The sequence below is a fragment of the Camellia sinensis genome, chromosome 10, assembly GCF_055761805.1.
Source record: "Camellia sinensis isolate YWXY chromosome 10, ASM5576180v1, whole genome shotgun sequence".
NCBI classification, from domain to species: Eukaryota; Viridiplantae; Streptophyta; class Magnoliopsida; order Ericales; family Theaceae; genus Camellia; species Camellia sinensis.
The window spans coordinates 39,590,679-39,613,867 of record NC_138970.1 but is presented as its reverse complement, the minus strand read 5'-3'; the positions used below and the strand labels follow the sequence as shown (position 1 = coordinate 39,613,867).

Genomic DNA, 23,189 nt, shown 5'->3' with positions numbered 1-23,189 from the left:
CGTCTTTGTATGCTTTTAATCCGGTCGACGTGCCATTTTTGTAGTCTGAATAATTTATTTTTCAATATTCAGGCCGAAGTGCCTTCTTTCTTCTTTAAATGCATTTCTCTGATTTCTTCTTTGAATGTATGTCTTATTTTTTCTGCTTTTGTATGATTCTATACTTAGAATAATTTGCATGTCTTCAAAGGTACACCTTGACTGTGCAATCTCTTCGGGTAAAATACCTTTGTCACAACTTCTAATCTTGCTCTTATCGGCCTTGTCCTAACACTTGAAAATATTGTAACAAATATTTTCACAAGTGTTGCTTAGGACTTGTCACTTTGTCAATGTCTTCTATCAAGACTTCAGTTTTCCACATTTCAAGTTTTGACAACCTGGTAGTCACGGCAAGTCCGCAGATATTGCTTGAACTTGACTTTAACTTGAAAATTTTTCTCAAAAATTTCAACAAGTGTTTAACCATCATCCTTTATCATAACCTCAGTTTAACTTCAGCTTGTAAATTTTTCTCAAAATTTCAACAAGTGTTAAACCATCTTCCTTTATCATAACCTCGGTTTAATTATAACTCGTAAATTCACACAGAATTTCAACAAGTGTTTAAACCAATCTTCTTCCGATATGACCTCGGTTTAACTTCAACTTGTAAATTCACACAAAATTTCAACAAGTGTTAAATATGACCTCGGTTTAACTTCAACTTGTAAATTCACACAGAATTTCAACAAGTGTTTAAATATCACATCAGTTTAACTTCAACTTATAAATTCACACAGAATTTCAACAAGTGTTAAATATCATCTTGGTTTAACTTCAACTTGTAAATTCACACAGAATTTCAACAAGTATTAAATATCACATCGGTTTAACTTCAACTTGTAAATTCACACAGAATTTCAACAAGTGTTAAATATCATCTCAGTTTAACTTCAACTTGTAAATTCACATAGAATTTCAACAAGTGTTAAATATGATCTCGGTTTTAACTTCAACTTGTAAATTGCTACAAATTTCAACAAGTGAAGATAAACAATAATCTCGGCTTAACTTTAACTTATAAATTGCTACAAATTTCAACAAGCGTTAAGCATTACTTCGGTTTAACTTCAACTTGTAAATTGCTACAAATTTCAACAAGTGAAGATAAACAATAATCTCGGCTTAACTTCAATTTAGAAATTGCTACAAATTTCAACAAGCGTTAAGCATTATTTCGGTTTAACCTCAGCTTATAAATTGCTACAAATTTCAACAAGTGAAGATAAACAATAATCTCGGCTTAACTTCAACTTGCAAATTGCTACAAATTTCAACAAGCGTTAAGCACTATTTCGGTTTAATTTCAACTTGTAAATTTCTACAAATTTCAACAAGTGAAGATAAACAATAATCTCGGCTTAACTTCAACTTGTAAATTGCTACAAATTTCAACAAGCGTTAAGCATTACTTCGGTTTAACTTCAACTTGTAAATTGCTACAAATTTCAACAAGTGAAGATAAACAATAATTTCGGCTTAACTTCAACTTGTAAATTGCTACAAATTTCAACAAGCGTTAAGCATTATTTCGATTTAATTTCAGCTTGTAAATTGCTACAAATTTCAAGAAGTGAAGATAAACAATAATCTCGGCTTAACTTCAACCTGTAAATTGCTACAAATTTCAACAAGCGTTAAGCACTATTTCGGTTTAACTTCAACTTGTAAATTGTTACAAATTTCAACAAGTGAATGTTAATCATATTATTTAATTTTGATGATGTCTAAAATATATTAGTTAATATACATATTATTTGACACAAATTATTATCTTTTTAAAATATATATATTTGTTAAATATTATTTAAATAAAATAATATTATCTTTTTAAAATATATATGTTAAATATTATTTTAAATATTTTCAAAAACTTTACTATTCACTTTTTGAAAAATAGGGTTAATTACTATTCATCTTTTGACAAATCGATTAATTATATTATTTTGACAAAAATGATTATTTTAAATATTTTCAAAAACTTTACTATTTACTTTTTGAAAAATAGGGTTAATTACTATTCATCTTTTGACAAATCGATTAATTATATTATTTTGACAAAATTAATATGGAGTGGTAAAATATATTTAGTTTAAAATCTTTACAACATATACAATATTTTAAAGAGGACATATATTTTAAAATGATAATAATTTGTGTCAAATAATATGTATATTAACTAATATATTTTAGACATCATCAAAATTAAATAATATGATAATAATTAGTTAATATACATATTATTTGACACAAATTATTATCTTTTTAAAATATATATATTTGTTAAATATTATTTAAATAAAATAATATTATCTTTTTAAAATATATATGTTAAATATTATTTTAAATATTTTCAAAAACTTTACTATTCACTTTTTGAAAAATAGGGTTAATTACTATTCATCTTTTGACAAATCGATTAATTATATTATTTTGACAAAAATGATTATTTTAAATATTTTCAAAAACTTTACTATTCACTTTTTGAAAAATAGGGTTAATTACTATTCATCTTTTGACAAATCGATTAATTATATTATTTTGACAAAATTAATATGGAGTGGTAAAATATATTTAGTTTAAAATCTTTACAACATATACAATATTTTAAAGAGGACATATATTTTCAGATCCATCATAAATATTATTTATAGAGATTTTTCTGTATGCAAAATTTTGATCAGAACTTATATAACATTATATGCAGAATACATCACGTGCGCTATTAAATTTTTTACACTACATTAATTATATCATATTATAATTAAACAAGAAGAACAAGATGGAGTTATGTATATATGTATATATATATATTATAAACTAGATGGAGAAAATTATTTGTTTGTTTGAAAGTTGTGAACTTTGTATTAAATTGTCTACAAAAACGGTGGCTCCATGTTTGAAAAAAAAAACAAGAAGAAAAAATCAATCTTATTTTTATCTTTTTAATTCTTATCATTTGCTGACTATTTAATTTTAAGGAGTGTGCTTATGTAAGCAACGACATCAAGAGCCTGCTTATGTAAGCGATGACATCAGGAGCATGCTTATGTAAGCGATGACGTCAGGAGCGTTCTTATGTAAGCCATGACGTCAGCAAGGAGCGTCCAACGGGTATATTTTTGTGTATAAATAGAGGTGTTGGATGTGGAGAAAATATCAAGAACTTGAAGAGAAAATATTTCTGTGAGCTCCAAAATTCTGAGTATTCTGCTATTTCACTTTCAGATCTAAGTGTAGCTTTTGTTCTTACACTTTCATATCTACTCTTTGTGAGAGAATTATTGTAAAAGTGGGTTCAATTACCACTTATTCTTATTCCTTATTTTTGTGAGAGATTTTGTAAGGGTAAGGCATTTATTGTTGAGTGAGGCTCAATAGATAAGAGTAAGTCCTGTGCTAAATCCACAAGCTTGGTGGTGTATTTATTCAATTGATAGTAAAGAAATTCTCAAGGAGGTTCCTTGGGGAGTGGACGTAGGCCTGGCGTGCCGAACCACTATAAATCGCAGTGTTTGATTTTCTCTCTCTATCTCTTCTACTTTTATATTGATAATTATTATTCTATTTTTTTTTATTTATTAAAATTCTGAATATTGTGTTATTTTTAATATTGTGAAATTTTTAGTAACCCAATTCACCCCCCCTCTTGGGTTGCCTATCTGGGATAACAATTGGTATCAGAGCCTAGACTCTAGTTTTTGTGACTTAACCGTCTCAGAGTAGATCATGGCAACCCCTAGTTATTCCTTACCCGAGGGACAAGCATCTAATAGGCCACCTCTATTTAGCGGCACAAATTTTAGCTATTGGAAAACTAGGATGACCATACATATTCAATCTAATGATTATGAATGTTGGAAAATTATTTGTAATGGTCCAAAAATTCCTACCAAAACTATAGATGGACTTAGGGTATCAAAACCTGAAGATGAGTGGGATGAATCAGATACTAGAATGGCCCAAATTAATGTCAAAGCTACAAACATGTTGTACTGTGCTTTAGATGCCAACGAGTTCAATAGAATTTCCACATGTAAAACCGCTAAAGAAATTTGGGACAAGCTTATAGTGACTCATGAGGGAACCGAACAAGTTAAAGAATCTAGAGTCAGTTTGCTAGTCCATAATTATGAACTTTTTAAAATGAAGCCTGATGAAACTATTCCTCAAATGTTTACTCGTTTTACTGATATTAGTAATGGTTTAACTTCTCTTGGCAAAATATATACTAATGCTGAAATTGTAAGAAAAGTGCTTAGGTCATTGCCAAAAAGTTGGGAGACAAAAGTCATTGCCATTACCGAAGCCAAGGATTTATCAAAGCTAAGTCTAGATGAGTTAATGGGATCTCTCTTAACTCATGAGCTCATAATGCAAGAAGGAAATGAAGAGGAGGACAACAACAAGAAGAAAGGAATAGCTTTCAAATCCACCTCGAAACATCAAGAGGATAAGGAAGATGATTCAGATGAGGATGAGGAAATGGCATTCATCACTAGAAAGTTCCAAAGGTTTGTGAGAAAGAAACAAGGTGTACGAAATTTTTTCAGAAAAGACTTCAACAACAGGGATTTTCAAAGAGGAGAAAATCACAAAAAATCTGAAGTAACCTGCTATGAATGCAACAAACCTGGACACTACAAATCAGAATGTCCAGAACTTAAGAAAAAATTCAAGAAGGACAAAAAGAAAGCTATGATTGCAGCATGGGGAGAAGATAGTGATGAAAGCGATACAGAAACCGAAGTTTGCAAAAACGAGGTTGCTAACCTATGTTTAATGGCACTTGGAAATGAAAATGAGGTAAATGACGAATCCTTTACATTTGATGAATTACAATTAGCTTTTGATGAATTACATGCAGAATTTAAGAAACTTAGTTTGAAAAATAATTGTCAAAAGAAAGTAATTTCAAGTTTATCAAAAGAAAATGAATCATTGACTTCCAAGATAAATGTTTTAGAAAATGAAGCCATGAAAATGAAAAAGGAAAATGAGATTTTAACTCAAAAAGAGTCTTCAATTTCTGAAAAACATTTAGTTGTACTGCAAAAAGAAAACGAGTCTTTAAAAAATGAGCAAATTATTTTAAAAGAAAATATTGAAGACTTGAAAACTACTCTTTCAAAGTTCACTCAAGGTAGAGAGACTTTAGATAAAATTCTTAAAAATCAAAACCGTACTTTTGGTAGAGCCGGAATTGGATATAAACCTTTTTCAAAAGTAAAAACTGCCAAAAATGGTTTTGTATATGCATCTTCTAATCACTCTCATCTCACATGCCATTTTTGTGGAACAAAAGGTCATATTTCACCTTCATGTCCTATTAAAAGAAATCCTTTTGCTAAAATAAAAAAGATGTGGGTTCCTAAGGATATCTCAAGGATATCAAATTCTAACTTTTATGGACCCAAGAAAAAATGGGTACCAATAGATAAATCAAATTTTTGTAGGTATGTTTCAAGACAAAATCCAGTAACGATAGATGGTATCTCGACAGTGCATGTTCGAGGCACATGACTGGAAATAAAGCTATGTTCGCCACACTCCAACCAAAGGATGGCGGATATGTGACTTTTGGCGACAATAGCAAGGGTAAAATCATTGGTGTAGGAAGTATTGGTAAAAATCCCTCTCCTATTATTGAAAATGTTTTATTTGTTGAAGGTTTAAAACATAACTTGCTTAGTATTAGTCAATTATGTGATAAAGGTTATAGAGTTATTTTTGAGAAAACTCATTGCACTATTGAAAATACCTTAGAAAACAAAACTTTATTTGTAGGTTATAGACATGAGAATGTATATGTGTTTGATTTACATGATTTATCTTCTCATTTTAACATTAAATGTTTATCTACTATAAATGATAATGGTTGGCTTTGGCATAGAAGATTAGGACATGCTCATTTTGATTTAATTTCCAAACTTTCAAAAAATGAGTTAGTCATAGGTTTACCAAAAATTGTTTTTGAAAAAGATAAACTTTGTGATGCATGTCAATTTGGAAAACAAACTAGAATTTCTTTTAAATCCAAAAATATCGTTTCAACTACTAGACCGCTTCAACTCTTGCATATTGATCTATTCGGACCATCTAGAACATTAAGTTTAGGAGGAAAATCTTATGCCCTTGTTTGTGTTGATGATTACACTAGATATACATGGGTATTATTTTTAACACACAAAAATGAAACTTTTTATAATTTCTCAAAACTTTGTAAAAGAATTCAAAATGAGAAAAATCTTAATATTTGTAGTATTAGAAGTGACCATGGTAGAGAATTTGAAAATGATGATTTTATTAAGTTTTGTGATGACTTAGGAATAGATCATAATTTCTCAGCCCCTAGGACTCCTCAACAAAACGGTGTGGTTGAAAGAAAAAATAGAACTCTTGAAGAAATGGCTCGTACTATGCTTTGTGAAAATAATTTGCCTAAATATTTTTGGGCGGAAGCTGTAAACACTGCATGCTATGTTATAAACCGTGCCATGATTAGACCTATTCTTAAGAAAACTCCTTACGAACTTTGGAAAGGTAGAAAACCTAATATTAGTCACTTGCGTGCTTTTGGTTGTAAATGCTTTGTATTAAATAACAATAAAGATAATTTAGGAAAATTTGATGCTAAATCGGATGAAGCTATATTTCTTGGTTATTCTATGTCTAGTAAAGCTTATAGAGTATTTAATAAAAGAACTCTACTTGTTGAAGAATCTGTGCATGTTGTTTTTGATGAATCTAACGATATTATTTCCAAGAATCTTTTAAGTAATGATATTGTAGAAAATCAACCAAGCATGGAGAGTATTTATAAAAAGGAAAATGAAGAAAATCCATTACGCAAACATGACGAAGAAATGACAATGGAGAATCTTCAAGAAATATATGCTCTTCCAGAAAATGACTCAAATCTACCAAAAGAATGGAAGTATGCTCATGGCCACCCCAAAGACCTCATCATAGGTGATGCGGCGGAAGGTATAAAAACTCGTTCCTCTGTTAGAAATATTTGTGGTAACTTGGCATTTGTTTCACAAATTGAACCAAAATCATTTTTAGAAGCTGAAAATGATGAAAACTGGATTTTAGCAATGCAAGAAGAATTAAATCAATTTGAAAGAAATGAAGTTTGGTTTTTGACCCCTCGACCTAAGGATCATCCCGTTATTGGTACAAAATGGGTTTTTCGAAATAAAATGGATGAATCTGGAGTTGTTACTAGAAATAAAGCTAGATTAGTAGCTCAAGGCTATAATCAAGAAGAGGGAATTGATTTTGATGAAACTTTTGCACCAGTTGCTAGACTTGAAGCTATTAGAATGTTACTTGCTTTTGCGTGTTTTAAAGATTTTAAATTATATCAAATGGATGTTAAAAGTGCTTTTTTAAATGGGTACATTTCGGAGGAAGTCTATGTTGAACAACCTCCCGGTTTTGAAAATCATAAATACCCGGATCATGTTTTCAAACTTTCAAAAGCCTTATATGGCTTGAAACAAGCTCCTAGAGCATGGTATGAAAGATTGAGTAATTTTCTACTTGACAAAGGTTTTTGTAGAGGAAAAATTGATACAACACTTTTTATAAAAATCAAAAAGGAAGATATGCTAATCGTTCAAATTTATGTTGATGATATCATTTTTGGTGCTACTAATGAAAATTTGTGCAAAGAGTTTGCTAAAGACATGCAGGGTGAGTTTGAAATGAGTATGATGGGGGAATTAAATTACTTCCTTGGTCTACAAATTAAACAAACTAATGATGGAATCCATTTAAATCAAACGAAATATATCAAAGATCTACTCAAAAGGTTTGAAATGGAATCATCAAAGCCTGCAGCAACTCCAATGAGCACATCGATAAAAATCGACAAAGATGAGCAAGGTAAACCCGTAGATGAGAAGAAATATCGAGGTATGATTGGTTCTTTACTTTATCTTACTGCAAGTAGGCCCGACATAATGTTTAGTGTTTGTATGTGTGCACGTTTTCAATCCGCATCGAAAGAGTCACACATCATCGCAGTCAAACGCATTTTCAGATATCTTGCCGGCACTCAAAATTTGAGATTATGGTATCCTAAGGGAACCACCTTTGAACTTTTTGGTTACTCAGATGCCGACTTTGCGGGATGTAGACTTGACCGAAAAAGCACTAGTGGCACTTGTCATTTTCTTGGACACTCACTCACCTCTTGGTTTTGCAAAAAACAAAACTCAGTGGCTTTGTCAACTGCTGAAGCAGAATACATTGCCGCCGCTGGGTGTTGTGCACAATTGCTTTGGATGAAACAACAACTTCAAGATTTTGGACTTCACTATGATCATATTCCTATAAAATGCGACAACACAAGTGCCATTAACCTTTCAAAAAATCCTATTCAGCACTCACGCACTAAACACATTGAAATAAGGCATCATTTTATGAGAGATCATGTACTCAAAGGTGACATTGAACTCGAATTTGTGCCTACAAATTGTCAATTAGCTGACATATTTACCAAGCCTCTAAATGAAGAACAATTTTGTTATATTAGAACAGAACTTGGTATGATGAATACTCCAATATAATGTTTATATTAAAAAATAATTTTTTAATAATTAAATAAAATAAATATTGTAATAATAATTATTATTATAAAAAATAATAACCATAATAATAATATACATATATTTATATATATAATTTTTCTCTCTCTCTCTTCCGTTCTGTCTCTATCTCTCATCCACTCTCTCCCTTACTCTCTCTTTTTCTCCTTCTCTTGCTGTCTCGCTCTCCCCTTCTTCCTCTACCCTTAGCCGACTCCATCTCCACCCTCACCATAGCCTACAACCAACTCCACCATCCACAAAATCATCGATCACTTTCATCACTATCACCATCCATCCAAATCCCTCACTAATCTTCCAAACTCCATCACTTCTCCACCCGAAATCTGCATCACCATCTTCACCGATTCATCAAGTTCCATCACCGATCCATCAAGATCCATTGCCGATCTACAAAAATTCGTCACCGATCTACCCAATCGTCTCAATTTCTTCCGTTCATCAAGGTTATCACCGATCAACATGTTAAAATTTTTGTTGCACTGTGTTGTATTTTTTTACTTGTTATATGTGCTCCAAATTTTCTTGGATTTAATATTGGTTGCTTCTACCTTGATTGAAGTATTTGTTTTTATTTTTATTTTCTCCTTTTTTGCTAGTGCACTTGGTGTAGTTGTTTATGGCCAGATCTTAAGGGCCTTTGGTGTCATAGATTGGTAATTTATTTCTTCAATTTTATGAAATTTCTAGTGCATTAACTCAGGGGGAGACTCATATTTTGAGATTAACAATCATTATAAAATATATATATATATATATATATATATATATAAAAAGGGCATGTGTATATTCTGTGCATAATTTTAGGGGGAGTATATATATACATTTTTTTTCTTATCTGCCATACTCCTTATCTGCACCAACAAACAATTTTTTTGTGCAAAGTCAAAATTTAAAAATAATAATAATAATAATAATAATAATAATAATAATAATAATAATAATAATAATAATAATAATAATAATAAAAATAAATAAATAAATAAAGGAAGAAATGCTCACAATTTTATTTCAGAAAAAGAAAATATTACTCGATTACAGGTAAATTTTCAGAAGGTTTCACAGATTTTTTCTTTTTCACTTCTCTCAACAATTTTTCATGAGCCTCTGTTACATGCCTCTCTCTATTTTCGATTTCTGTGAGTCTTGGCATTATCACCGTTGCATAATACTGCACTGCATTCTCCCAACTGTGCATTTTTTCTTTTTAGCTCTTTCTTCTCCTTACACATATTCACTACTTGTTGTTTTAACAAGAACACTTCATCTCTCCATTGCTGATTTTCTTGTACTCTTGCTTGTAATCGTCGCGCCATATTGGAAACTGCAGTCATGGCCTGTGTACTAAGAGCCACAGTGTGATTAATAGCATCGAAATCATTTCGATTGCCAATACCACTAGAACCCTCATTTACAGGCATAGCATGTGCCTGCGTCACTGGTACTCTCTCATTTGCCTGCATTACAGGCACCTCATGCAGGTTCGACTCATTGATAGCCAAGGTAAGGAATGACATGATTACAAAAGAAGCTAAAACAAATTTTTCTCTCAAAACACTTGATGATTTTGTATCTTTGCCTCTGATCTGTGTTACTTTTTATACACTCCATTGCTCCATTCCTCGATGCATATCTGCTATCTCTGCTCAAATCTTTTGTTTGTCCATACTTCCTGCGCTCGAGATGCTCCAAAATCCCCACAATGATTCCGACAAGACAGCCGGCCCCTTATTTTATTTTTGGCCACCCAGATTATTGTATCCACTGTGTTTGTTTCTTATCTTCATCTTTATTTTGATGATGTCAAAGGGGGAGAAAAAATATGATTTTGAAAATTATATGTTGCAGGGTTACCATTATCAAAATTATATGTCGCAGGGTTGTCAAATATTTTGTCAAATTTATTTTGTGTCAAATCCATACAAATATTGCCATCATCAAAAAGGGGGAGATTGTTAATCATATTATTTAATTTTGATGATGTCTAAAATATATTAGTTAATATACATATTATTTGACACAAATTATTATCTTTTTAAAATATATATATTTGTTAAATATTATTTAAATAAAATAATATTATCTTTTTAAAATATATATGTTAAATATTATTTTAAATATTTTCAAAAACTTTACTATTCACTTTTTGAAAAATAGGGTTAATTACTATTCATCTTTTGACAAATCGATTAATTATATTATTTTGACAAAAATGATTATTTTAAATATTTTCAAAAACTTTACTATTCACTTTTTGAAAAATAGGGTTAATTACTATTCATCTTTTGACAAATCGATTAATTATATTATTTTGACAAAATTAATATGGAGTGGTAAAATATATTTAGTTTAAAATCTTTACAACATATACAATATTTTAAAGAGGACATATATTTTCAGATCCATCATAAATATTATTTATTGAGATTTTTCTGTATGCAAAATTTTGATCAGAACTTATATAACATTATATGCAGAATACATCACGTGCGCTATTAAATTTTTTACACTACATTAATTATATCATATTATAATTAAACAAGAAGAACAAGATGGAGTTATGTATATATGTATATATATATATATATATTTTATAAACTAGATGGAGAAAATTATTTGTTTGTTTGAAAGTTGTGAACTTTGTATTAAATTGTCTACAAAAACGGTGCCTCCATGTTTGAAAAAAAAAATAAGAAGAAAAAATCAATCTTATTTTTATCTTTTTAATTCTTATCATTTGCTGACTATTTAATTTTAAGGAGTGTGCTTATGTAAGCAATGACATCAAGAGCCTGCTTGTGTAAGCGATGACATCAGGAGCGTGCTTATGTAAGCGATGACGTCAGGAGCGTTCTTATGTAAGCCATGACGTCAGCAAGGAGCGTCCAACGGGTATATTTTTGTGTATAAATAGAGGTGTTGGATGTGGAGAAAATATCAAGAACTTGAAGAGAAAATATTTCTGTGAGCTCCAAAATTCTGAGTATTCTGCTATTTCACTTTCAGATCTAAGTGTAGCTTTTGTTCTTACACTTTCATATCTACTCTTTGTGAGAGAATTATTGTAAAAGTGGGTTCAATTACCACTTATTCTTATTCCTTATTTTTGTGAGAGATTTTGTAAAGGTAAGGCATTTATTGTTGAGTGAGGCTCAATAGATAAGAGTAAGTCCTGTGCCAAATCCACAAGCTTGGTGGTGTATTTATTCAATTGATAGTAAAGAAATTCTCAAGGAGGTTCCTTGGGGAGTGGACGTAGGCCTGGCGTGCCGAACCACTATAAATCGCAGTGTTTGATTTTCTCTCTCTATCTCTTCTACTTTTATATTGATAATTATTATTCTATTTTTTTTTATTTATTAAAATTCTGAATATTGTGTTATTTTTAATATTGTGAAATTTTTAATAACCCAATTCACCCCCCCTCTTGGGTTGCTTATCTGGGATAACAGTGAAGATAAACAATAATCTCGGCTTAACTTCAACTTGTAAATTGCTACAAATTTCAACAAGCGTTAAGCATCATATTGGTTTAACCAACTTGTAAATTGCTACAAATTTCAACAAGTGGTAAACATATTCTTCTTCTCTCTGCCCCCTGCATGGTTCCACGTACTCCTTTGCGAACCTTATAAAAGGTCTTCAACCTGGCTAATTGCAGTCCAACCTTGTGTGTTTTCTTTTTTATCTTCTGGGATCTGAGATTTGCTCACTAAGCTCTTCTCTTTTCAGGCTTAAGTGACGAGATCTTGTCTGCTAGAATCTTGGATCTGCTCACTCAGGTTGAGCTCTTCTCTTCTCGGACCTACTCATCTAGGCCGAGATCATGTCTTCTAGGATCCGGGATCCGGAATCCGGGATCTGCTCACTTAGGTTGAGCTCTTGTCTTCTCAGGCCTACTTGTCTAGGCTGAGATCATGTCTTCTCAGATCTGGGATCCAGGATCTGGAATCCGGGATCTGCTTACTCAGGATGCGTTCTTTTATACTTGAATGTTATCTCCTTGGGAGCGCTCATGCCCCATGTCTTTGCATCCCTTCTGGAAGGGTCTTCGTTCCTCCATAGGTATCTATCCTTCCATACCTGGAGGTCATCTTCGTTGTAGTATCCGCTTCGATTTGTTGTCTTTGGTGCGTCACCTTCCTAGCTGGCGTCTTTCACTCCGTGACTCTGGTCACGAGTTTCTGTGTTGCTATTGTCCCCTTCAACGTCGAGGTTGATAGATCTCCCATTCCCAGCAGGAGCGTTGTCTCCAGTCTGATTCTTATGTCCGTCATTGGCCATATATTCTTCTTTCTTTCCCACAGACAGCGCTAAATTGTGTGAGTGATTTTCTGACCACACTGCCCACCTAGTAATCAGCTGGAAAAGCACTGGCAGAATAGATGGCCTCTAGTTAACCTGCAACAGAAAGAGAAGTCTCCGGCGGTGGTTCAACCACCCGGGGCACTCCGATGATCAAGTCAGTATATCTCTCAAAGATAAATCAAGTGCTAAACTCACAAGCTTAAGCATAAAAAGTATACCTTAGACCCATGGGGGTGCCTCCCTTTTATAGCCAACGCAATCCTAGTCCCAATAGAAGCCTAGCTCTAATGGACTTATGATTACTGTTAACCTTGGACTCCCGGTAGAATTAGGATAAACTCTCTAAGAGTCTCATCTTAATACAAACTGAAATCTTCTCCCAATTTCGGACTCTTGTCCATATCCAGGTTGAGTTCTCTCTTCATTCTAGGACTCTTGTCCTTTATCCGCTTATCTCGGATTCTGATATCTTCAGAGATAACCTCGGCCTTGCCGAGATCACCCCGGCGTCACGACCAGGAGACGTGGCACCTCGGCTGACACGTCGGCGTCACCTTGCCACGTGTTGGTACTCAGAAAATATATCCCCACAGATCCCATAAATATATTTAGAATAAATTATAAATCGATAAGGGTGGTTCAAAGCATTTTTCTTTAAATTTATTGTTGAAATTCTAGCTCAATCACTTAGGTTTACCTAGGCTACAAGTACTAAAGCCAGGGCAAAGACAACTTTTATTGTTGGAAGCAAAGAAAGAATTTAATTTGGTCACAAGTGATTAAGTCATCGAATTGTATGACTTCATATGTTTTGGTTGTTGAAAGAGAGTTTGTCATTTTCATATTTTCAAGTGTTTGGAATGATTTAAATAAATATAATTTTTAATTTTTATAAAAAATATGTAAAAATTTTTAAAAATAATATAACTATAAAAAAAATACTATTTTAATTCATCCCAAACAAACTCTCATTATCAAATCACATTATAAATCCTACACAACCTTTGCTATGTAAATAAATTTTATTACACGCGGAATCATGCAATCATTCTAGTTGTCTAGCTTTACCAAATTTGTCATCACTCAACTACATGTGAGTTGACTTTTTAATGTTAAGTATGTACTCATCATATCACATGCCATTTTTTTTTTTTTTTTGACACGGGAAATATAAAAATAAAAATATCAATTTTAAGGTAAGGACGAAATCATAATTGTTAGATGAAATTAATTTTTCTTATTTAGGCTTTTTTGGAAATAAGGGGGAAAAAAAAGTAAACTTATTAGTTTATTTAAGTCATGTTATCAGTCTATATTTTGTATTTTCTTTCGTAATAAATCAAAAAATTATTTTATAAGTCACTTCCCGAAATAACTCTTAAAACAAATGAAAAGAAAAACGTACATGAAGCTAGTGGTGGTTTTTTGCCTTTCTCACCTTTAATTTTTGATTAATTACATTGTTATCTTTGTAATTTTAGGGAAAAAAAAATTACTTAGGGTCATAAAATTTTAATTTTATCATTGTTAACATCATTTTTATTTTTGTTTCAATATAGTTATCTGTCATTATCGGTTATTTTAGATAAAAAAAAAAAATGACACATTGAATTCACATTTTCGTTTAACTTCTCACTTAAAAAGAAAATTGAGAATAGTGTCTATAATTTCACTCGGAAGGTTTTTGGAATAATGTAAATAAGTACATTTTTTTATTTTTTACAAAAAATATATGCAAAATATAGATAATTAATGTGACTCAAATAAATAAATAAGTGCACTTATTTAGTTTATAACAAATAGTGCCATTCCACTTGGGGCCAAATATTCATCATTCTATCAAAATATTCATTTTCATGTTTAATTGACTAACAAAATAATGAAAAAAATACATTACAAATGGAATGATCATTCACCATTTTAAGAGAATGGTTATTCTATTCCATTCCAATTCGTTCCAATAAAATCAATAGAACATTAGTGTTTCAATTTGATTTTATTAATTTAAATAATATGGTTCATTACTTTTAAATTATTTTTATTAGATATTTTATCTAGTGATGATGTCGCACGACTCATTCCTTCAACTATCAAAATTGATTTTTATTAGGTAAATTGACTTTCATGAACTATTGTGAAAGATATTTCATTTTATTTCTTTCAACAACCATATTAAATATTTTTTTATTGCACTCATTTACTATCTAATAAACATTTTGTTTCTTTCAACAACAATATTAAATATTTTTTTATTGCCCTCATTTACTATCTAACAAACATTCTGTTTCTTTCAACAGCCATATTAAATATTTTTTTATTACACTCATTTACTATCTAACAAACATTTCAACAACCATATTAAATATTTTTTTATTGTCCTCATTTACTATCTAACAAATATTTTGTTTCTTTCAACAACAATATTAAATATTTTTTTATTGCCCTCATTTACTGTTTATTTTAGGCTATAGGAAGGGTATTGGGACTAGTAATACCAAGGTATTATTAATGCCCTTGTTTGTTTGGGACTATAGGAAGTGTATTATTACTGTTTGTTTTACTGTTTGTTTTAGGCTATAGGAAGGGTATTATTACTGTTTGTTTTACTGTTTGTTTTAGGCTATAGGAAGGGTATTGGGACTATTAGTCCCTTGGTATTACTAATACCCTTAGGCCATGTTTGTTTGGGTGGACATGAGCTTGGGATTGGACTAATAGTCCAATAAAATTATTAATTTGATGTTTGGTTAAACAATTGAAGTAGGGACTAATTATTTTAAACTTGACTATTAATTAAGATAGGATACATAATCCAACGGATTGGTAGTCCTAGGACTATTAGTCATAGGAATGTTAATCCAGTCTGTCCAAACAAACATGGCCTTAGAAGGGGGATTGGTAAGGAGAAAGTAGAGATGGTATTAGAAAATAGTGAGGGGATTAGAAATTTTTTTATTTTTTATATATTGGGAATTTTTTTTAAAATATAATGTTTAATTTTTTATATTTTTTTATTTTTTTTATTATTTTATATAAAAATAATTTAACAATTCCTCATTATCAATCCCCTCACTATCAATCCCCTCCATTCTATCTCCCGAAACAAACAGGGCCTAACAAACATTCTGTTTCTTTCAACAACCATATTAGATATTTTTTTATTGCACTCATTTACTGTCTAACAAACATTTTGTTTCTTTCAACAACAATATTAAATATTTTTTTATTGTCCTCATTTACTATCTAACAAACATTTTGGTTGGCAAAGTGGGAACAAGACTTGAGCAATATCAACAGGAGCTTAGGTTTACTTGGTAAACACATGAACATGGATCTATCTCACTTGGCCATTGGTCAATTACTTAGGTTTACCAGGCAGGTGCTGGGGATTTAGAGAGTCGGGGTAATTCTAAAATTGTGATTATTGAAAGAAAGATAATTACAAAGGGTTTATTTTTAGAGGTACTTACGTGTAAGTCCTATTAAGTAGACTTATTGTCTAATAGGTCCTATGAAAAAAATGTCATAAAAAAAGTCACTAATTATAAGTTTTAGTGACAATTTTTAAAAATCATGACAAAAAAGTCACTAATTATCAATTTTTAACAACAAATATAAAAAATTGTCAAAAAAATTATTTTTAAAGATAATTTTATCAAGACTTATCTACAATAGGACTTAATGGGAGCTAAGTCCAACTATTAAGACCTATTGATAGTTTACCGTTATTTTTTAGTGTTGCTATTAACACTTTGTTACCCAAAAAGTAATTTAAGAGAGAAGTGAATTAGGTTTTTACAAATTAAAATTAATAATGTCACAATAAAAATTATAACCAGTATAACAGATAAATATAACTGATGAAATGGAGATAACTTGATCAAGCACAAAAAAAAAAAAAAGAAAAAGAAAAAAGAAAAAGTGGAGTAGCTAAACAAAAGCGCAGTGAATGTTTTTGACTTAATTGATTCTGATATAGATAAATAAACAACTAATACTCAATGAAAGATGATAACAAATAGCTCTATGAGGTAAGTAAAGTGATTTGGTGTTTTGCACAATATTAGCAAATAGTATGTCAGATGTAGCTATAGCATTGAAACAAAATAAAGAGATAAGGCAAAAGAATGCAAACAAGATTTATAGTGGTTCGGTTTCAACCATGCCTACATCCATTCTTCAAGCTTCACTTGAGATTTTCTAATATCTCTTGACTTCACAGGGGTGCTAGCAACCTCATAATGGAGCAATCCTCCACATATTTTCTAACTTCACAGAGGTGATAGTAACCTCATACACATGGAGTAATCCTCTACAACTCTAGCTTTACAGGCTTGCTAGTGACCTTTTACAATAATGGAGATGAGTGTTTTTACTTTCAAAGAAAGTTACAAAAAATAACCTCTCACAGGTAGATACAAAAATCTAACTCAGATTTTTCTGTAAAATTTAGCACGTTGTTTGTCTCTCTGTATTCTCTTCTGTCTCACAGAGCTTTGTATGTACAACGAAATGGTTTTTTAATGACAAAATCACTACGTCTCTAATAGTGAAATTTGTATCACCAAATTGATTTGTGACGAAATAGTTTCGTCGTGACATTCGTCATCAATTCGACGTCACTAAAAGTATTTGGTGACGAAAATTTATTTTGTCGCGTATTATTGGTATTTGGTGATGAAACATATCGTCGCTAAATGTTTAATATTTTGTCACCTATAGCGTCCATTTCGTCATTAAAAATAGCGATAGAATTTTTAGTGACGAAAATATTCGTCACCAAAAGATGCAAAAAAAAAAAAAGGCCCTTCAGTGACGAAAATTTTTGTCAACAAAAATTTCAATTTAGTGACGAAGTTATTTGCTGGGTTAAGAAAATTTTAGCGACAATTTTTTTGTCACCAATAATAAATAAATTTTAAAAATTGTGTAGGGGGGATATTTACAATAAACAATCCTTGTTCATTCTAATAATGTATTGAATAAAATATCTAATACAAATCAATATAAAATTATAATGTTCATTTTCATAAAACAACACAAGCAAAATAAATGTCTCATAGTAGCAAGAAATTAATATATAACATCTCAACTATAACATCTATTATAGTAAAATCAAAAACTACGACAACACAATCAAAATAACTTGTGCATTTTCATAACCTGTTCAATATAATATCTATTACAGATCATTATAGACTCATTATTCTTTTGTTCAGGCTTAGCATCACTTGGCCCATCATTAGCTTCGTTTTCCTCATCTGTGACCATTTTGTCTTCTTTGGTTGCTTCAGTGTTGGTTGTAGCGATTCTAGTTTGGATCCTTCTTTCTTGTTTTGCCACTTCGACTGGGTAGGTCGGGGATTGAGCTGGCCGGTCAGCTCGCGAGAGTCTAGGGGGCAGCGCTCCTTGGCGGGTTCGAGGGCAGCACCCTGGCAGGTTCGAGGGCAGCGCCCTAGCGAGGTCGAGGGACAGCGCCCCTGAAACAAAAATACAAAATGCATTCGAAGTTGCTTGAGCTGCACATGCCGAAAACATGGAAGGGCTTGTTTGGCTACTGCAATAAATGCAGGTGCGGGAGTGCAAGTGCAGGAGAAGCGCTGCATGTGCGGTGGTAGGTGAGTCCAAAATTTTAGTCTTTTCTTCTCTTTAGGCGTAGTGTATCTCACTCTTGTTAGGTCTCTCTTTCTCTAAAAACCCTTTCCTCTCCCTTCTCTCTACATTTTTCTATGCCAAATTGGATCAAAATCTTGATTTCTCAAGATCTATTAGAGTTCTGCCATAGTTTCTTCATCAAAGTTGGTTAACTTCTTGAGGGCCTCGTTGTGTGCTTTCTATGCCAAATTGGATCAAAACCTTGATTTCTCAAGATCTATTAGAGTTCTGCCATAGTTTCTTCATCAAAGTTGGTTAACTTCTTGAGGGCTTCGTTGTGTGCGGTGAAGATCAAGTTTCGAACTGTTGATTTTGGAGGTTTCATCTCATTTCTTCTTCAAAACTTGAGGTAAGTATTTTCTTAGAGTTATATATATATATATTTTTGCAAGATCTATATGATTTTTGAAATCATATTTCGATAGCTTTGAAAATTGATTGTTGATTCAAGAAGTTGAGCGATTTTGAAAGTGGGTTTGTCTCTTGTTCTTTTAAAATGATCTTATGGGTTTTGATCTTCGTTGATTGAAGAAAAGATGATTTTGGAAAGTTTTCTTTCAAAAGATTTGAGTTGTATAATTTTGGTGAGAAAACCTAGAATTTGGGGATTTTTTTTAAAGAGACTGAAAATCCATGAATGATATTGTTATATTTATTTTGTGTGTCAAAATAAATGGATGTTTGGAAAATTTCTTATTTATATTTATATAAATGATGAATTTCAGGTAATATGAGAATTGTTGTTCATTTTGGATATTATTGTTCAAAACGTTGAAATAGTCTTGAAATGACTAATTTTTTAGGATACTTGAGAAGAGGGAATTGTGTTATTCCTTGAATGATGAATTGGAATAAAAGTATTTATATTCATCTTGTGTTATTGGCATAACAATTCATTGGATTACATTAAACTTGGAAAGTTGATTTGAAAACTTGCATTGAGAAAAGAATGTTGAGAAACAAGTTTTCATGGAATGGTTTTGGGGTAAATACGTTGGTAAGCCTTGATAGGTGGTGTAGATGATATTGAATAAGTTGGCCTGAGCGTCCGGGGTGAACGACCGAAAACCCGCACGGATAGGTGTCGAGCCTTCCGGTTAATACCAGTAAAAATGACAAATTGGTAGTACTTGTATAGTCTACTTGCAAACACCGACCTAGGGATTACCACAGTCGTATTTACCGCTCTTGAAATGAATTGTTAAGTTTTGAATAATTGAAATTGCATGACATCATTGAGCATGAGGGTTCTCAAAGATGAAGATGTGATTTATTTTCAAAAGAGCATAGCATGGCACGTGCATTTCATCTCTTGAGACTTGTATAAAACGTATATACTTTGTTGAGGATTTCCTACTAGACTTTATGCAGGAAAAGATGTGGTGATGCTGCCTAACTAAAGGTGAGGAAATGTGCGTTGAGAGTACGAAACTCTCATTTTGTTGTGACTCTATGTATAAGCCAAGGGCTGTATGTGTGTCGGTTTGAATAACCGTTTTGTGTAATTAGGCTCAAGCCTTGGAAACTTGTAAATCCTTGGGGGTATTTATTTGTTTATTTACTTGTTGTTGGATTAATGTATTGTTGCATGAAGAACTATTGTATCATGTAATGTAAGTTTGGAGATTTACATTCGGTTTTCCTTGAAAGAGCCATGATTGTTGTATTATCATTTGGGCTAGAAATTTGGGGCGTTACATTGGTCGTGGCATCATTATCACCGATTTTAAGATCTACAAGAAGCTGGCCTGACTTTAGTGCCTGCTCATCACAATTCAAGCCAACATAAAAACCATCAGACTGTCAACAATTTCAAAAGCCACCTCATGGGCTAGGGGAGAAAGCAATGAAAAATGGAAATCATTTGGCATCTGGGGTTCACCTTTTCAAGCCTTGCTACCTCTTCAAGAGTTTGGGAACTGACAATAGCAGCATGCAATTCCATTGTTAAACATATATTAAACAGTAAATTGCTACTCGTATAAACACGGAAAAATGAAGGCTCTATGAAGCAAGAAGAGGATCAAAATAAACATTGCTTCAGAACCAAGTCTTGTGAAAGATAGAGCCAAGTCTTAGAAAAGATGGGGCAAAGTTGTAGTAGATAGGACAGCAAAACTCAATTCATTAATCACAAAAAACTTGAGGGAAATTTGCATGTTAGAATTGTTAACTACTTAAATGTGGCAAATGAAAATCTTCTACCATTCCAGTTTAGGGTTCTGCCTTAATTCAATAAAAATATGGAATCGATGGACGAGAAGAAATAAAGAAAAAAGATACAATGTGGATGATACCTTGATAGCTATAGTTTGCTCTAGCGTCGGGGCAATTGGTTTAGGTGCTTGCTTTTCCTTTGGAACCTCTGGGGTACTTGGAGCCTCACCAGGTACAAATGTCTTTGCAAATTCCTTTTTAGCTTGTTCTTCAGCTTCTTCTGTTGAAAATAGATTTTTTGCCTCAATTTGCTCCTATATAGGAAAAAATAAACATAATTTCAAGTTTAGGCCCAACGTGAACCGAGCCTGTATCCACACCCCACTTGTAATATGATGGAAGAAAAGGTGTTGTTATACTAATGTCGAAGGTTGGCAATGCTAATCGCATAAAGGAAGGTGGTTGTGGCGGTTGGCTATTATTAGAATATCACAAATTAGATTTAAGTGTTTACAAATATTAGTAAGGACATTGTGATAGTGAAAGTGACCATAGCACCTTCATTCAAGCCTAGATTAAAGGGATGTCACCATTGTATTCAAGTTTGGACTTCTCCCTTAGCCCTCACAAACGTGGTTCAGTTGTGAAAGGGTTTAGTTTAATATATAGGCCTAGACCTAATTGGAGACAAGTTTAGTCTATAAATCAAAAAACTTAGTATTTTCCTTTTAAGAAATTTTTATTATATAAAAATATAGAAAGTGAAAGGTCAAAAGCTCTCAGCGCTTTGTTCTCAACTCAAAACACATATCTCACCATGCTCAGAAATTAGAATCCTTTGGGTAGAAATGTTTCAAAAAAAAAAAGACTAGAATTATTTCAGCAAAAGAATTCTAACACATTATACTGAAGATCAGTACTGCCACCTACTAAATTATGAGGCATATTAGTCAGATAGCATTTATCCCTAAAATTTGCAGTAAGGGAGTTAATTAAACTACATGGCAGATTTCCAACCCTTAAATCCCACAATTCATTGTTAATCAGGAGGACAATTTTGCATCAGCTTGTCATTATCTACTGATACATGGAGCCAAGAATGTTAACACTACTTTTGGATTTCTGAAAGGATTAAAGCACTTGTTGACGATTTGACGCAAGATTAGAACTGCATCTGCAAAAGACACTATTTTTGGATCACCCTCACAGAACTTTATTTCTTGTTTTTAATTAAATTGTCGATTTTGTTTCATGTGACAGTATTGTGAATATTTTAATGAATACCCCCAACTTCAAAATATATTAGCTATTGTTCTTGAACAGTCCACTCAAATATCTTAATCGCAACATGACCAAGCAATCTCCAAACACCAGTGTTACAGTCTTTCCCACATTCACAAACTAATTTCCTAAACCTTACAAAAGTCTTCAGTCTAAGACCCACCCCCAAAAACAATAAATAAATACACAAAATCTAACATATACATGTACACAACAAGGAAAATTAAGATGTCAAGGGAGTTAACTTCTAAAATAAAGAAATAGCTATGCATATGTGGCCTTGATCAAAATTCTTTCCCAAAACAAAAAATCAAGCAAAGGCCTCCACTACAACAAAACTAACTATTTACGACTTCAACTTTACGGCATACATCAAATGCATGTCGTAATTAGTACGTTCTATGACATTTTCTTTTTTTGCAAGCTGTTAATGGTTTTTCAATAACGACATACATACCATGTTAGTCGTTAATTCATATATTTATGGCATATAAAAGTATGCCATAAAAAAATGTATGTTTTCACGACTTAAAAAATATGTCGTAAAATATTCGCACTTAAAACGACATACATTTCATTTTGTAAAATATTACAACTTTACACGGCATACATTAATATGTCGTGAAAACTTCTGAAAAAAACTCAATCCGATTTTTTTTTATGGCATGCAAAAGCATGCCGTAAAAAAATGCATATTTTCACGGCATACAAAAATATGTCATAAATTATTCACACTTAAAACGACATAAAATTCATGTTCTAAAATATTATAAATTTACACGGCATGCATTAAAATGTTGTGAAAACTTCTACCAAAAAAAAAAAAAAATTCGATCCGAATTTTTTTATGGCATGCAAAAGCATGCAGTAAAAAATGCATATTTTCACAGCATACAAAAATATGTCGTAAAATATTATAAATTTACACGGCATGCATTTGCATGTCGTGAAAACTTTTATTCAAAAAAATTTCAATCGTTTTTTTTTTTTTATTTAAAAAAGCTAACAATTTCCAACCAAGCTTTTTACCTTAAATTTTCTTAATTGAGGACAACGTAAAAAATAATTTTTACATTATTTTATAATTTGGTGTCTTCTTTTAAGGGATAATTGCACCTAGTGGGATTT

The 23,189-nt window shown here is 31.7% G+C and overlaps 1 long non-coding RNA gene across 1 annotated transcript; it reads left to right on the top strand.

Annotated features, from left to right (window-relative positions):
• The first annotated feature begins 17,924 nt into the window (after positions 1–17,924).
• On the top strand, positions 17,925–20,265 carry LOC145801070 (uncharacterized). The gene is made up of 2 exons (XR_014341947.1): positions 17,925–18,972; positions 19,984–20,265. It is a non-coding gene; the product is annotated as an uncharacterized LOC145801070 (long non-coding RNA).
• The last annotated feature ends 2,924 nt before the right edge of the window (positions 20,266–23,189 follow it).